General features: G+C 28.9%; 1 long non-coding RNA gene across 1 annotated transcript in view; it reads right to left on the reverse strand.

Annotated features, from left to right (window-relative positions):
• The window catches only part of LOC142318155 (uncharacterized), a 74,267-nt gene extending 58,059 nt beyond the window's left edge, over positions 1 to 16,208 (reverse strand). Inside the window, exon 1 of the long non-coding RNA XR_012754835.1 lies at positions 16,083 to 16,208. This is a non-coding gene — a long non-coding RNA (uncharacterized LOC142318155). The remainder of the gene's footprint in view (positions 1 to 16,082) is intronic.
• Between the last annotated feature and the right edge of the window lie 490 nt (positions 16,209 to 16,698).

Genomic DNA, 16,698 nt, shown 5'->3' on the forward strand with positions numbered 1-16,698 from the left:
AATGCAAAACATATAGGCAGAAACTAATCTATTTTAGCCAAAATAATAAAATTAAGCCATTTTTATTTCCGATAAACTAGTAGAAAAATAATTAAAAGTTAATCGGTTAAATTATTGATTACTGCTTACTTATGGTAGTACAGAAAAAATTGTGAATTAATATTCATTAAAAGGTTCAGTTTATGAATGACATTTACGAATAAAAATCGTATAACAAAAATATTCACTTTAATTATATCAAGTTGGATAACAAAACAATTTTCGTATTACATACCACAACATTTCTACTTTAAAGGAAGAATGTTATTATGTTTCAGTTTCTATTTTAAATAAATTACATTACTGAAAGATCTCCTGACCAGTTTATTTAATTTAAATAAAATGATTTCTTTTTATAAAATGAACGTTAATGTGTTTATTAATATATTTTATTAATAACTGTTGATTTGATAAACATGAAATTTTTGTGTTTCTTTTAACATGAACTTTAATATTTAGTAGTTAACGTCTTTAAAATTGTTATAATTTTATTTATTTATTATCTTTGTTGGCTAGAACCAGTATTATTTGAATTGACTGAATAAACCTTTATTTCCCTTGTATAAAATTGACATACAAAAAGAGTTACAATATATAGTACGGAAACAAAATACCAGAAAGGATAACCTGTGCGTAGTATTAGCCACGTTATATAATACTTCTAAAAGAGGAATATAAAAATTATAACTATTTTTAAAAAGAGTAGTAAATAAAGTTCTTACATAAATAAAAGTTTTTACAAACTAAAACTTAATTGTTAAAGATTGAGATCGATTAAAATTAAAACTCATTCTCTTAGAAAACCAAGAAAAAATTGAACATAACAATATTACAAAAAATGAACCCCGCACCCATGCATTAAAATTCAAAAATCTAGATTTTTGAATTTATTAAAAAGATGCAAGAATATGAAGAGGATGTAAAAATAATATTTATATTGTTGTACTTATTCATGCTCAGTATATTGTAAAAAAAGAATTAAAATCATATTGTTACATTCCTTATGTTGTTAACATTATTTTGTAACAATATTAATTACACAAAATAATGCTAAATAATTTAGTATTAATATTATGAGTATAATTATAATTAGAAATTTACCCTTATTAAGTTGCCTTTCTTAGGTAGGATTAAGCTCCGTTTTAGGATTTCATATAAACAATCAAAAACCAAAACGTTATGAAAATGGATTAGAAAATAACTAATTACGTTATCATTTAGACAGGATGGCAAAAACATGTTTAGAATAGTGATTCATACACATTATTTATCATTTCCACTCATCTATTTCTTTAAGAAGTTTTTTGTTCTCCCTAACGTAAATTTAGCAGGAATAAGATTTATAAGTTTAGCAGAAATATAAATGAGAAAAAATTTCATATACAATTATTTTTATGCATTAATATGGGCTATTACATCACTTTTTTTTAATATACAATGGTTTTACGTTATAACGCTGCTCTGATAAAGGTAATTCCGTGGACTTCCAGATAAACTGGGCAATTTTTTTTTTATTCATATAGAAGCAAAACTACCATCCATGACAGGATCTATAAAATGTGTAATATAAAATGTGTAACAAATAAATATTATTGATTTATATTTTGAATAACTGAAATGAATTTTACTTTTCATTTTAGTTTTATTTTACACTGAACGATTTAAAATGTACACTAAAAGTCATTATAAATACAGATAAATTGGATTTCAAAATGCCATCAGGTTCCATTTCCAATTTTAAACTTTTTTCAGTTATTAATACAAAATAAAATAGGTTTTGTACAAAATTTAATCTGAAACATTATCTTTCTTAATTTTGTAAGATTGACATATTTGGCACATACACAACAATTTTCTAACATTAAAAATTAAAATAATTTTCAATTTTGGATTTTCCATTTTAGATCAGAAAAATATATACCAAGTCCAAAAGATGTCAAACGTGGTGTGATTCATAGAACGCTGTGAATACTCTAAGAATATGCCAGATAAAATGGCTTGTAATAAATATTAAAAGCGATTGAAAGTTCACTTTAGAAACGACTTGATTATAAAATATTAAAATAAAGATTATCACACATGTTATCAGATAACCTTTACCATCTTTTGGTTCTTTGTTTAAATTCTTGTTACAGCAGAACTTTTGTAAATATGAATTTCTTCACCTTGACGAAAGTGTACTAGTATAATTATTTTTATAAAATGAATCATTTTCTTGAAATCTAATGACACGACAAAATCTTTGTATATATTTCTATATATTTCTGTTTTCTAAAGAAAACAAATTAAATTACTGACTTAAGGCAAGATATAAATATCAAAAATTAAAAAACACGACTGCCGAAAAAAAAACATTGTTGACAAACATTGTTCTTTTTGTACTGGTTCCATCATGATTTTGTATTATACTACCAAATACTCCTTTGAATTTTGAAAATCGGAGATTATTTGCAAAGATAGGATAAGAGATTATTTGCGCTGTTTTGGAGGAGCATTGGGATTGCCCCTCCAAAACAGTGCTCCAGCGGCACCCCGTTTGTTGTCAAGTGATGGTGATGATTAGTCTACACTCGCACGAGGTGTTTGTGTCACCTCGCCTCTCTATCCACACACGCGGTCCTCCATGGGAAGCCCATTATTATTAAATATAAATCTTTATTAAACAGTTTTTTTTAATTTATTAAATATTAGTTTATTTTATTTAACGTAAATTCAATTCTATTATTTTTACAATACTATTCATTCGATTGATTCGAATCATTCAGTTTAAACCCAACTCACACAGTGATAGAGACTCACAGCTCATAGTTCATTAATTCAATTCATTAAAGTTTGTGCTTCCACCGGAAATTCTCCACTATTAAATATATATATATATATATATATATATACATATTTATATCGCCTATAACACTCCCGGTAACATAAGGATTTCAACGCGGGGCCATACATCTAAATCGGTTCTGCCATTGAGCTAGCGCTACGGTGGAACAAACATGCCTAAATACGTTACACTACTTTTTGGGCAATTGTGTTAATAAAAGGAAATTAAAGCTATCTTCATAATTGAATTTTTGAATGGTTATTTAGTGATTGTATTATCTAGAAATAAATCTATCTCTTAAGGATTCAAAATAAATAATTTCGATTATGTATTCTCTCATGTTTGCGGTTCGACCAGGAAATTGAGAGACTAACAAACTTAAACTTTCCTAAAAATTACCCTAAAGACATATAAACAAAATAAAAAAATATACTGGTATACTCGTGACGTACTCCTCACTCGTAGTTACCACATCCTTACTGATATCGCTGTTATCATGAATGCGCCGAACACAGCCTCGCAGAACTACTAACTGTTATCGCTTGTTATTTCTACTGCGCCGAACATGGCCTCGCCGAACTACTGACTCTGCACTGGACCCTAGCAGTATTTATATCCTCTGGCCTGCAGAACCTGACTCGTCTCTTTAATTGATTGTTAAAGCGTAATAATTTTCATTTTCCACGTGCTTACGTTTTTCTATAAATTCTTATTCCCGTTTGGTAATCCTTCTGGTCGAACAAGAACTTTTGGAGATTCCATTATCCGTATTACAAAGAAAAAATTGTTAAACGGACCTGTTAGTCTAAGAAAAGAATCAATTTTAGTTCCGTCTAGATATTTTTTTTTTCTCTATCCTTCATCTTGATTGGAAGAAACCCGTTGCCCTGGTCAGTTATACTTGTCCTGTTCCAGTATTATTCAACAAAAATTAATGACACGCAGCTTCAGGATGAACGGTTTTCTGGTTTCGATACTCTATTCTCTCCATTGGTACATCTTTTCAGACACTCCAGATAGAACTACTGTGCATCTGTCTTATGCTTTTAAAATTACATGAGTAATAAATCGTAATAGGGTAATAGGATAGAGAAGCTTCCAGAAAGAAAAACGTGAGAGAAGGTAAAGAAAGAAGAATCTAGAATAAATGACAAAGGACGGGTCGGGTAATGAGGTACTTCATGTCAGGAGATATAAATACTGTCTAGGAACAGCGGAGTGACAGTTTTCCAAGTTCAGTTCAGTGTGTAATAAAAGCGATTATAGTGTACGGGAGCATTTGGAGTAAGTGTTCAGTGACAAACAAGTAAAAAGTGGGTCACGAGTATTCTATTTTGGACAGTGGTTGAAACAAGAAGCTGTTCAATGAATTATTGGTAAAGGGGTGAAAGTGACATTATTTTATTCATTTGTAAAGGGTTATTTATTAGTTCTTTTGTAAACAGTAAAAATAAATAATAATTACTGAAAGTAAATCGTAAATTTGCGATTATTATCTTATTGTTAACTCAATATTATTTTCTGTTAGTTATAAAGCGTACAGTAAATCGTAATGGCATTTTGGTATTTCAATTTTTACTAAACTAATTTTGTATTTTAATTCGAATTGCTATTGTGTATAAATTATTTTATAGTAATAAACTGTATTTATATGAAATTTTTTCTTGTGCTGTATCTCAATTTCCTTGTTGAATGGCGAACACACGACAATATGTTAACTAATGGTGATAAAAGATGCCGTAAAGATCTTATGAAATGTTTAACGCCTTTATATTATTTAATGATACACCTTACGGATGATCTACCTATATATATATATATATATATATATATATATATATAGGGAAGCAGTAAGAAATGTCCAGTTATATTCCTGCTCACTTTGATATTATTTTTAAAATTTCTTCACGCAGGAATGGAAATGATGTAACCGGTTAATTTTCAAAATAATAAGTAATGCTTCTGAAATATAAATAATAATAACGTAGTAATTTGTTTAACAATCAACAAAAACAATCAATAAAAATCTGATGTGGACAGTGCATAACTTCCTTATACGCCTATTAAATTTTTAAAAATAAAAAGTACATAAAATTTTATTTCAGTAATAACTTCTCATAATTTTTCATAAATTTTTTTTATTGTTATTGAATTATTTTTTATTGTAAATAGTTTTTACAATGAGAGGTTAATAATTATTAATAAATCAATATATTTAAATTAAAAAAAAAGTAAAAAAGGGGATGAAGTTAAATTTGAACCGAAGTGACTTTCTCTTGTAAGACCAAATATTTCATTAATTAATAATTTATTTGTCTATAACTCTGAAACTGATGAAAATAATTACCACTTATGATATATAATTGAAAAGCTCTTAATGAAGAAAATGTAAAAAATCCATTTTTTTTTTTAAAATAGGATATTTTGGACGCTTTTGGTCCAGTCGGTTGTAATCAAAAGGGAAGGTGCACAACTAGATGTTACAACAGTCCAAATCCAAAATTTCAACATTCTACGGCTAATCGTTTTTGAGTTACCCGAGATGCATACGTACATACGTACAGACGTCACGCCGAAACTAGTCAAACTTTTTTCAGGGATGGTCGAAATGGATACTTCCATTGAAATCTGAAAACCGAAATTTTTCGCGATCACAATACTTCCGTTACTTCGTACAAGGAATTAAAAATATCTATATGTAATTTAATAGGCGTACAAGAATGTCATTAGTATCCACATCAGAATTTTTACATTGTGACCCAACATAAAGATACTCGTCTTTGATTGGCTCTAAGTATTTTATTTATCAACTGATTTGAAATACTAATTATTTTACATAGGAAGAATATTAAACGAGACCTTTCATTATTAAAGAATAACAATAAGTTGAATAACTTACTTCCATAAAACCTTTTTTTATTTAGTACTGTAACCAGATATACTACAAATAATTTAACTAGAAAGATGAGATTGATGATTGTAGGTGAAAAAATGCCAGAGCCTTGACGGGAATTGAACCATGGGAATCCTTATTGGTTAAATGTAACGTAACTATGAAGTCATAATTTTTAGATTATATCTGTGAGAAGGAACGACAGAGTAGTCATGAAAATATCCAGTCCAATCGGATATTTTCTGTTTCATTCTTCCAAAAAAAAAACTATGCAATTTCTTTATTAATCATTCGATCATTTAAAATATTAGTTTACATTTCTCGCCAAAGTAAAACGGTTTAGTATTATTGGTAAAAAATGTTACGCTATTTCTGGAGACTGCCAGTATTCAAGTTTTATATGTATATCCTAATAATTCCTAAAACATTAATACATTTAAAAACTAATGCAAATATTTCTGTAAAGCAGTTTTTCTTTTTCATTTTTATTAATTGACTACAATATGACCCAGAACACTGATTGTAAAATATCAGTTTTTTATCCCTATGAAAAGCTATAAAAGAGAACGGTAACTAAAAACTCGTTAGTAATCGCTATTTAAATATATATATATATATATATATATATATATATTTCTTTAATCATAACTTCAACCAAAGACAAATGAATGAAAGGTTATGAATGATGTTCATGTTTGATCCAAAAAATAGAAAGTTGTGCCTAGAAAATCTTGGTGCAAGATGATCCATTTTTCAGGGTGAGTGTAAATGGGGATTTTTAAGATTAAAAGGACAGTGAGGGGGGAAAACGTATATTTTTCCAAGCTGCCCGAGTCCTAAAATGATCTGTTCTTACCATCGTACGACACGGTTTCGTACGAATTCAAATTTTTGATTTTAATAATATTATGAAATTACATATATGTAAACGTAACAAATTATTCGTACTACTCATTATTTTAATCAATTATTAGGGGGTAAATTTTATTATGCACACTGAAATATTCAGTTGTATTTTAATATTGTTTGTGATCAATCTTTAAAAAAAAATATATATATATTCATATACATTACGTATATATTTACTGTACATACTTTTCGAGGTTAAATTGACTACGCATAGCTGCTTTGTTTTAACCGTACACACTATTAACGAGTGCTAGATACAAACACGCATCCCCACTTCTCATACATCACTGATCCAAGATTTATTAAATTTATGTTTCTCTCACTTTATACTTGACTGTGTTTAGTTATTTAACAACACTTGATATTTCAACTGTAAAATTGAAATGAGAAAACTTTTGTTTTACGCTTTAATTTTTGTTTTGCTCGTGCTGTATGGATTTTAAATTACAAATTATATCAGGCTTCATAATAAGCTATGCAAATTTCAAAAACTGTTCTTTATATGGATTAAAAACGAAATTAAATTTCATAAAATGTATTTTCCAATCTATCCTAATTTTATACTGGTAATCAATTAAAAACCCGTAACTATAAAATAATTAAAAACAATTTTTATCTCCGATAACTTCATAATAGAAAGTGCAAAAATGAAAGCTGTATAAATTCATATATTTGACAATACCAATATTACACTCCGTGGAAAATCAATAAATGCGGTAGTATATTATACAGATGGTATCTGTAAATGATGAGAGAATTTAAGTAGATATTAAGTCAGATAACGTGCAAGTGTATACAAATTCATTACTGAATTAATCATTTAACCGTACCATGCAATATTTGTAAAGCCATTAGTAAATTATTTTCGCTTGAATTAAGAATTAAAGTAAACTGAATAATATTAAAAACAAAAAGAATGTAATGTTTCATGTTCACTTAAAACCTCCTACGATTTAACTTTAACCTGGTGGTAAAATATTTGGTTATTTTAAATATTTTAATAATAATGAAATATGAGAATTGATTTTATAATCCCTCTGTATTCTCATTAGATTTAATCTAATGGATTGTTTTGAATTTAATATATTTACGATTCCCTTTCATCATCTGATGAAGTAGATTATTCAAAACTACGGAGAATCTTATAATATGCATAATACAATTTCAGTTCAGCTAATTTATGTTATCTCTAGATGCGGAGTTATTTATAACCAATTATTTTCTCAATTGGTAGACCTACTGTAAATATATTTCATTTATTCTGTTTAATGCTTCAACCATACAGAGCACATCAAGTACAGGCAAACCTCGATTATCCAAATTAATATTAGCAAGGGAAACCCCGGATGATTAGAAAATTAAAAAAAGTTTATCAGACCTATTGGACATATCATTCTAAAGTTTAAAGGGGGTTACAATTAAGTATTGGTTAACTTTCCTGGCTACGCCGGCGAAGCCATACAATAACATGCACAGCCTTTTCATTGCAAAACATTTACGATTATGCTGAATGTTTTTGCAATTTAAATATTAAGGGTCTTCCATTTTTATAATAAAATAACTGCATCATTTTATTAAACAATAATAAAAATGTACTAACACAATTACAAAACGTTTATGGTATCCAAATTTTTTAGTGTTCTTAGTAAGCAAATTATAAATGTTAAATACAAAGTTAAAAATTTACACTTATAAGAAAAATAAACTTTAAAAAAAAAAACTTTTTGTCTTTTGTAACATGAAATAAAAATTTTAAAGTATACTACTTATAAAAATTTATACGCTTTTTTCGCTAAACTTTTAAAATTGTATAGTTATCATGTAGTCTAGAGGTTGAAACTTTGTTGCTTATTTAAAGTTATGACCAATAAATAAATAAAAATTTATAAAGATTAAATATTTTATTATAATACGAAATATAATAAAGTCATGTAATTATAAAACATAAGTCTTTTTTTAAATTAGTAAAATGTAACTTTACCACAAATCTCAGGAATGGTTGACCTGAGTTTGTAAGATAAACTACGCATTTGCATTTACCACCAGTACAGTTACATTATACTGATAAGTCGCTAATGACTTTAATTGTAGATAATGACTATAAATAAAAATATTATAAAAAATATATATTTATAAAATTTAAAATTTTTTCAGGTATTTCTTGATAACTCCATATAAGAATTATAAAGTTTCAAAAAGTGTTTAAGTCGAAGGGATATACAACAAAAGAAGAGGTAGGGGTTGATTTTTTGAAAAATAATTTTTTAATTATTTATACAGTGCGATCATTTTATCTTGCACATCATGATACTATACACTATAATTCCATTATGGACTACAGTGTAGAGATACTCTTATTTCATTTGATTCATGGCATGTAATTTTGCAAAACTGGTTATGTCTTACAGCAAGTGTTGGAAATATTCCGCAGTTTCCTGAAGACAGGTCCGAATCCTTCGCACATAATTTTGAGATGAATTCCATTAGCCCTGTTGTCCTATGAAGGGTGTATTATAGTCCATAATGGATTTATAGTGTATTGTATCACGATGCGCACAATAAAATAATCTCAATATATGAGATGATTTTACATACATTGCATATATACATACATATAATACATTGCAGATATATATGCAATGCATTTAACAAATTTGCTTTAATAAAGTTTTCTCTAAAATGCCTCCGACAGAAATCGAAATTGTGTTTTTCGAGTTATCTACCTAAGAAATTAAAAAAAAAAATAATAATACGGTCAATGCCCCACGTATAGAAATACTTCAGCAATATTTGAAGAAAATCTGTTCTATCAATCCTGAGATATAAGGGTTTTTTTTTAACTTCCGGATCACCGTTAGGTATTACTTCAGAGAATGAGATGAATGAAAATTTTTGTAGCGTGTCAAAATACATGTCTGACCGGGTTTCGAACCCGGGACCTCCAGATGAAAGGCCGAGGAGACGCTACCACTTGCGCCACGGAGGCCGGCGAGAGAATTTTGTGAGACTGTTAAAATTTAAGATGTAAGGCCAAAAAGTAGTGTGACACACACACTTACGTACATATGATGTACGTACTACATACGTACGCACATACATAAAAAATATATATTTTTTTGTGTAGAATAACTAGTTGGACTCTAAAACATAAAATTTGCGTTTAAAAAATTGATATCCAATTTCAGATATAGTTACCATACTTTCTCCTTTAATATACCTATTCTAGTTACAGTCCCCGGGAAGGTAACAAAAAATTCAACGGGTAGAAAATTGCTAATAAAAGAATCAGAATTTACTAAAAGTTTCCGAAAGGAATTAAAACTTCCTACCTTAATGTTTTATAAACAACGTAATTTAAAACCTTATAAAGTTTATAAAAAACTTATTGAATGGAAATGGAATTAAGTTGTGTGTTATAACATAACAAATATAATTTCTTAAAAATTACAAAAACTGAAAAAAAAATTAGCTGGAAGATAACGTAAACAAAGAATCTGCGTAGAATCCCATTCTTTTTGACTCTCCATTAGCCCATAGATAGCTGCGCTCCACTGGCGATAGATTCATTAGTTTTTTAATGTGACAGCCCAGGATGTAAGTTATTACCTCATTATATCGTAGATTATGCTTGGCAAATTAATTTGTTTCCATCAATCTTTCAGAAGTTAATTTTGTAATTGCTTTAAGACAATCCTAAATTTACGTATGTTTTGTGCCATACAAAAAAATTAAAAATAAATAAACAAAAGTCAAGTAAAAAAAAAAAAAAATCGATAAAAATACATTTCTTGTTGAAGTAAAACATTATGTGAATAGTATTTTGACATTTATAAAAAGTGAATTAATTTTTTTATTTTTATTGGCTAGTGTGCTTTCTTTTAAAGCAGTGTAGTTGGGGGTATACGGAAAATCTGATAATGGTGTCCTACTGTATATTCCGTCCAATTCCGTCCCGTGTTCTGAATTGTCGCTTAGAAAAATAAACTCAAAGGTCGTGTCATAGCGAATGAGAATTCAAAATTATTTTGATAAACTCTTTATATTGATTTAGTGTGGTTAAATGAACTCGTATAGGAGTACTTCTTAAAAGAAAGAGCACGAGTGAGTAGGGTAGCAGAGTTCAATTTTTACGTCTTTGCTATAAATCAATTGACACATTTTTACCATTCCGCATAGTGTAATTATCTTACAGACCAAGCCGGAGTTCCGTAGTAGGCAACAGAATATTTTACAAAGTTTATTTTTTAGTTCCTATTTATACTATTTTTATTTACATTATTTTTACGTAGTTTATATTTACATAACAATATTACCGGAATATTTTAAGGCAAAAACTTTTACTAGTATTTCAATGACAGAGCAAGGTCAAATGTCTCTGATATCTGTTTATCACCTGATGTATGCGGAATTGTCACTGTGCACAATTGTCGCAAAATCTTTATAACAAAAATAAATGACTCATTAATACTATATTGTAATAAAAATAAATATATTATTCATGAACAAATTTATTGTTATTATAGATCAATCATACCATTGAAGTTAAATTTATATAAAATAAAGATTTCATTGTTATTTATTTTTTATATGAAAACATTTTTCCTACTACTATTTTATAAATATAGTCTTTTAATTTGTTTTCATTGTTCCAACACTTTAGATAACATGAAAGTATTTTCTTAAGTTCGCAAATAAGATATTTTAAATAGTCTTTTATTGTTTTTAAATACGAGGTCGGTTTGAACATTAAAAACTAATTTTTTCCTCTTCAACATCATAATACTTTGTGATGCTGAACTTGTTGTGGCTTGTTCAGCCTTTAAAATCTTATTATAAAAGGAGAAATAGTGTGAAAATATCATGAAAAGCTAACCTCATATATGACAAATCAGAATGTCTGTTCTCAACGATATAAAAATTTACGAGGTTGTACGAGTTTGGATTGATAAGATCACGGATATTGTGTTTATGTATTCAAATAACAATATATACTAGGCTACTTTATTATTAAAAAAAAAGATAAAAAACAAAATAAATGCGAATTATTAACACTGTTGAATGAAAACTAACAATATACTCCAGACTTAAGGAAAAGTGAAGCTCCGAACGAATAATTGCGTCTTCTCTTAGTATCGTAATCATAGCTTAATCGATTTTAGGCTAAAACTTTTAGAACGAATTTATCTTAATTGAAATCAAGGATAGTATTAATCTAAAATATTTCATTCAGTCCGAATAATTGTATTTAAAAATTTGTTTACTCAGAATGTAAACAAAAATGAAATTCAAAATTAAACTAATTAATGTTTGGAATATTTTTTACGTGCAAAGAATAATGCATTTAAGAAAAAAATTCTTAATACTGAAAAATGAATTCATTAATAATTAATTTTTTTTTAATATTTTTCATTTTTACTTCCATGTACGAAGTAAAGGAAGTATTTTAATCGCAAAAAATTTCGGTTTTCAGATTTCAACGGAAATATCCACTTTGACTTGTATCGGCGTGATGTCTGTACGTACGCACCAGTGGTGAACGCAGAATTTTATTAAATGTAGGACATTATTAAAATTGTATACAATTGATATCGGTATTTTAAATTTTGTGTGTAAATTATTATTATCATTTTTATATCATATTACGATATATTTATTTTACAATGTTCGAATATAACACATTCATAAATACCCTAATAAAATCTTCTCTAACGTATTTTTTTCATAGCCTTAGGTTACAATTTTCGTTAACTTTTAACATCTACTTCATTTTGTATAATAAAAATGCTTGCGCCAGTACCACATGCCATTATTACACTTAGGCTACACAATAATCATATATTTTAGTCAGCGGTTATTTTTGTACTATAGGTAAGACGTAAGGCACTTTACGTAATATAAAAAATTCATGGAAGCAATCAAATATAATGAAATAAATTTAATTAAACAAATTTCAATATGAAACTCACCGAGGTTAAAGAATGAAACTGGCACTGATGAATCCACGTTCTATGAAGTAATTTGAATGAAGAATTGAATACAGTTGTCTCAAACGTTCAAATCAGTACTCTATTATAGTGTATTACTGTTTTGAAAAATCATTGTTTAAAAAGAATAGTGGTAGTTAAATTAATATAGTATTTGTAATGTACGTAGCCTATGGTATATTATATTACTACATTTGGAAATTTCAGCATTCACAATACAATATCCAAACGACGTTTCTTTTTCATTATTTCATTTAACACACCTTCTGCAGTTGGAGTGTAGTTTCTATGTATGTTGAGGAGTGCTAATCCATTCAAACGTGTATTTTCAGTAGAATTACGCAAATATGTTTTCAGATGGCATAGTATTGAAAAACATCGTTCATTTGTACATGTGGACACTGAGCTGCAGTTAGTATTTCTAACAAAGTGAATATATTGGGCATTATGTTGGGATTGCATATAATTAACCCATCTGCGGCCGTTTTTGGTTGGTTTCCTTTCTCTAGACGTGCAATTTTTCTATACCATAATTTTAATTCATTATTCTGATCTTTCTGATAACCGTTTCTTATGTCACTAGCGTAGAATTTTGTGATCGAAGAGAAAATATATACTTGAGACGACAGGGGCAGAAGGTCTGGGTTCGCCGGTAAAAGGCACTGAAAACCTTTCAATATTTCCTTGTGTTTCAAGAAACGCGAATCTAGTTGGGACATGAAAGGATCCAGAGATGGAATAAAAGTAGAGACACAAAAGTAAATTTCTGGCGTCACTGATGATAAGTCCAAATTTACACGGTTGTTTGCTCGTGCTGCCATGCGAGAGATTTGAATGGAGGAACTCAACTTATTCAACAGTTTAGAAACGCAAATGAAAATTTTATAAAATTCTTCAACATTTTTGCGATTTCATTTCACATTTCAACATTTTTTACGAATTTTATTTCACTGTTAATATCTTTAGGAAGGTTTATTGCTTCCACGAGATCAACAGTTGAATTCTGCAGGAATTTACACAATGGGAGACTTAAAAGAAAACAGTCTGAATACAAAACAGCGATATCACAAATTGATAGTCAGTCAAAGCACACAAATGTGAATTTGCCTGTGAGGATGAGTCTTTATCATTCCATTCTGATATGTTTCGAAGGGTTGCAATAATAGGGTCATACCATTTCACACCGCGGCCACGGAAGGATTATACCTTTCTAACCAATGAGTTGCGCAAAGTTGAACGAGGTTTTCACGGCGTGAAGTTGTAGTTTCCATTTCACTTATCCCCGATTTCAAAACATTTCGCCGTTTAAGGGTATTAAGAAATTCGTACCGACTCGATATTGTTCCCATATCGTTTCTAATGGCAGTTACTTCATAAGCACTGGATACTGCTAAGTTGAAATTGTGTGCTGAGCAGTGGGCATACAAAGCTGACTGAATTATTTCCTTTGCATGGACTTGAACTCCGTTTACTTTTCCTGACATGAACATAGCTCCTTCATACCCTTGACAACGAATCTTATTTATGTTTACATTTATTTAATGAACGCAGCTTGTCCAATGTCGCCGTTGTGATTCCTTTTCCGGTCACGTCATATAATGGTACGAATTGCAGAAAGTTGTCCTTCACAGTGAAATTTTCCTATCAACATAACGAACATACAGTGACGATTGTTCTAAGCCTGATGTATCTGACGTCTCATCGGCGAGAATATAAAAGCAACTGGAGACATTAAATTCTTTCACGAGTTTTCAAACAATCAGGTCGTTGCACACTTCAATTATTTCATTCTGTATTCTAGGACTGGTGTACTGCGCATTTTCAGGAGTACACGTCAACATATTTTTTAATACAGTATCAGTCGCTCTTCGAAATCGAACAAGTGCCCTGAAATTTCCAACATTTTCTTTTGGTTCTTGGTCGACCTTGACCTCTATTCGTTCCGAATCCCTACGGCCTTGCAGAGCGATACGTTGTTTCTCGCAAAAAAAATACTCTAAATAACAGGAATAAGTTTTCTTCAGTTTTCCAGAATAAATGAATGACGGCTACTGTGTAGCACGTTGAGTGATGTACGTGCCACAGCCCCGAGTAAGGGGTTTAAATTATTAAAGGAGGAAGGGCAGTGGGCTAGATCTTAAGTCGATAGATTTTGTTACTCTGACAGTGAGAAATTAGAGGAGAGAATAAGACGGATTTTTAAAACGGTACTCAAATATATATGTAAATTTATAGAATGTTAAATTATATAGACCTATTATTAAAAAGTATTTAAACGTTTAAGGAGGGGGGTTCAAACCCGGTACCCCCCTTGCGTATGCCTCCGATACGTATGTATGTGCGTATATAACTCGTATAACTCAATAACGATTAGCCGTAGGATGTTGAAATTTTTGATTTAGGACTGTTGTAACATCTAGTTGTGCACCTCCCATTTTGATTGTAATCAACTGGACATAAAGTGTCCAAAAAAAAGCCCAAAATCAAAATAAAATTGGATTTTGGACTTATTCTAAACTGCAGTAATAAGCCCTCATTGAGAGATTTTCAACAATATATCATAAGTGGAACTTATTTTCATTGGCTCCAGAGTTACAGCCATATAAAATTTTAATTAATGACATATTTGGATCTTAGAAGGGGGGGAACGCACATCGGTTCGAATAAAACTTCATCTCTCTTTTTTTAATTTTTTTTTAATTTTATTGATTTATTAATAGTTATTAATCTGAGATTGTAATAATTCAATAATAACAATAAAAAATAAAAAATAAAAAAATGAAAAAATATCGGAAGTTCTTAATGAAAAAAAGTTTTACGTACTTTTAATTTTAATAAAATGTGTATATGTATTTTTATAGGCGTACAAAGAAGTCATATGGTTGTATCCACATCAGATTTTTTTTAAAAATAATTATTTAGCGCATAATATAAAAATTGAAAAAAAAAACTGAAAAAAAGAGTAGCAATAAATTCTATTTTATAATCAAAGAAGTCGCCATTTTATTATTTGAAACAAAGATAAAATTGTTTTTATTTACGCTAACAGATACACATAAGCACCAAGTGTACTCGCAAATGGGATGAAGATTGTTTAAGCTAAATCAAACTAAAGGTATTTTAACAAAACTGGAGCATTGAAAAATGGAGTGAGAAGGAAAATATTGCTTTTCTGTATTGCAGAGTGCAGGCTTCTAGGTTACTGGGTCAGGTATTAAACGTTCTGTAAAATTTGAGTTAACAATATACATTTTATTCTTAAAAAATTGCAGTGAAATCCAGCTAATCACACAAATCCCTGTCAGTAACTAAGTATTAACCCTCAAGAAAGTCCTTATTATATATTATATATTTAATATTTTCGTTTATTTCTTTGGAATTCTGATATTACAAACAGTTAAATAATATTAACAATTATTAAAATCCACCTTACCAGCATATTGAAATATCCTCTAGATTTTTTGGCTTACTTGAAAGCCATCATCAGGAGTTGAAATATTAAATCGAAGTCAAAAATTAAAATCATAAGTTAAAATGTGTAAACAGTCACGACTGTCCGGTCCTAACAGTATACTGAAGGAAAATATATGTACTCTGGTGGATTAAAATGAAATCAAACGGAACCATGTTATCAAGGAGATAATTATTAGATTAAATTATTATTTATTTATATTTATTATAGACAGTTAGGATGCTATTATAAACAGATGATAGAATTTTAAAAAGCTTAAAATAATAATAAAAAAAAAAAAAAAACTAATCAGATGGTCAAATCCTATGGATTAGCCTCCCAATTTAATTTACGATAATTTGTAATTTCTTAATAAAAAGGTATTGACCCAAAGGCAATAGATACAAAATTAACGTAAATGTTAGTTTACTTTATAGAAAAATATTAAATTTATTACAGAAAGCTAACAGTTAACTTATTCTTTTTTTTGTGATAGGAGCGCTTACCTTTCATCATTATAGTATCTGCCTGGGAGCAAATTGTCGAAAACATTTCTATCTAACTTATTCCAACTGGAATACTCAACTGTTTCAAAAAA

This window comes from Lycorma delicatula, chromosome 1 (genome assembly GCF_047948215.1).
Source record: "Lycorma delicatula isolate Av1 chromosome 1, ASM4794821v1, whole genome shotgun sequence".
Classification (NCBI taxonomy): Eukaryota; Metazoa; Arthropoda; class Insecta; order Hemiptera; family Fulgoridae; genus Lycorma; species Lycorma delicatula.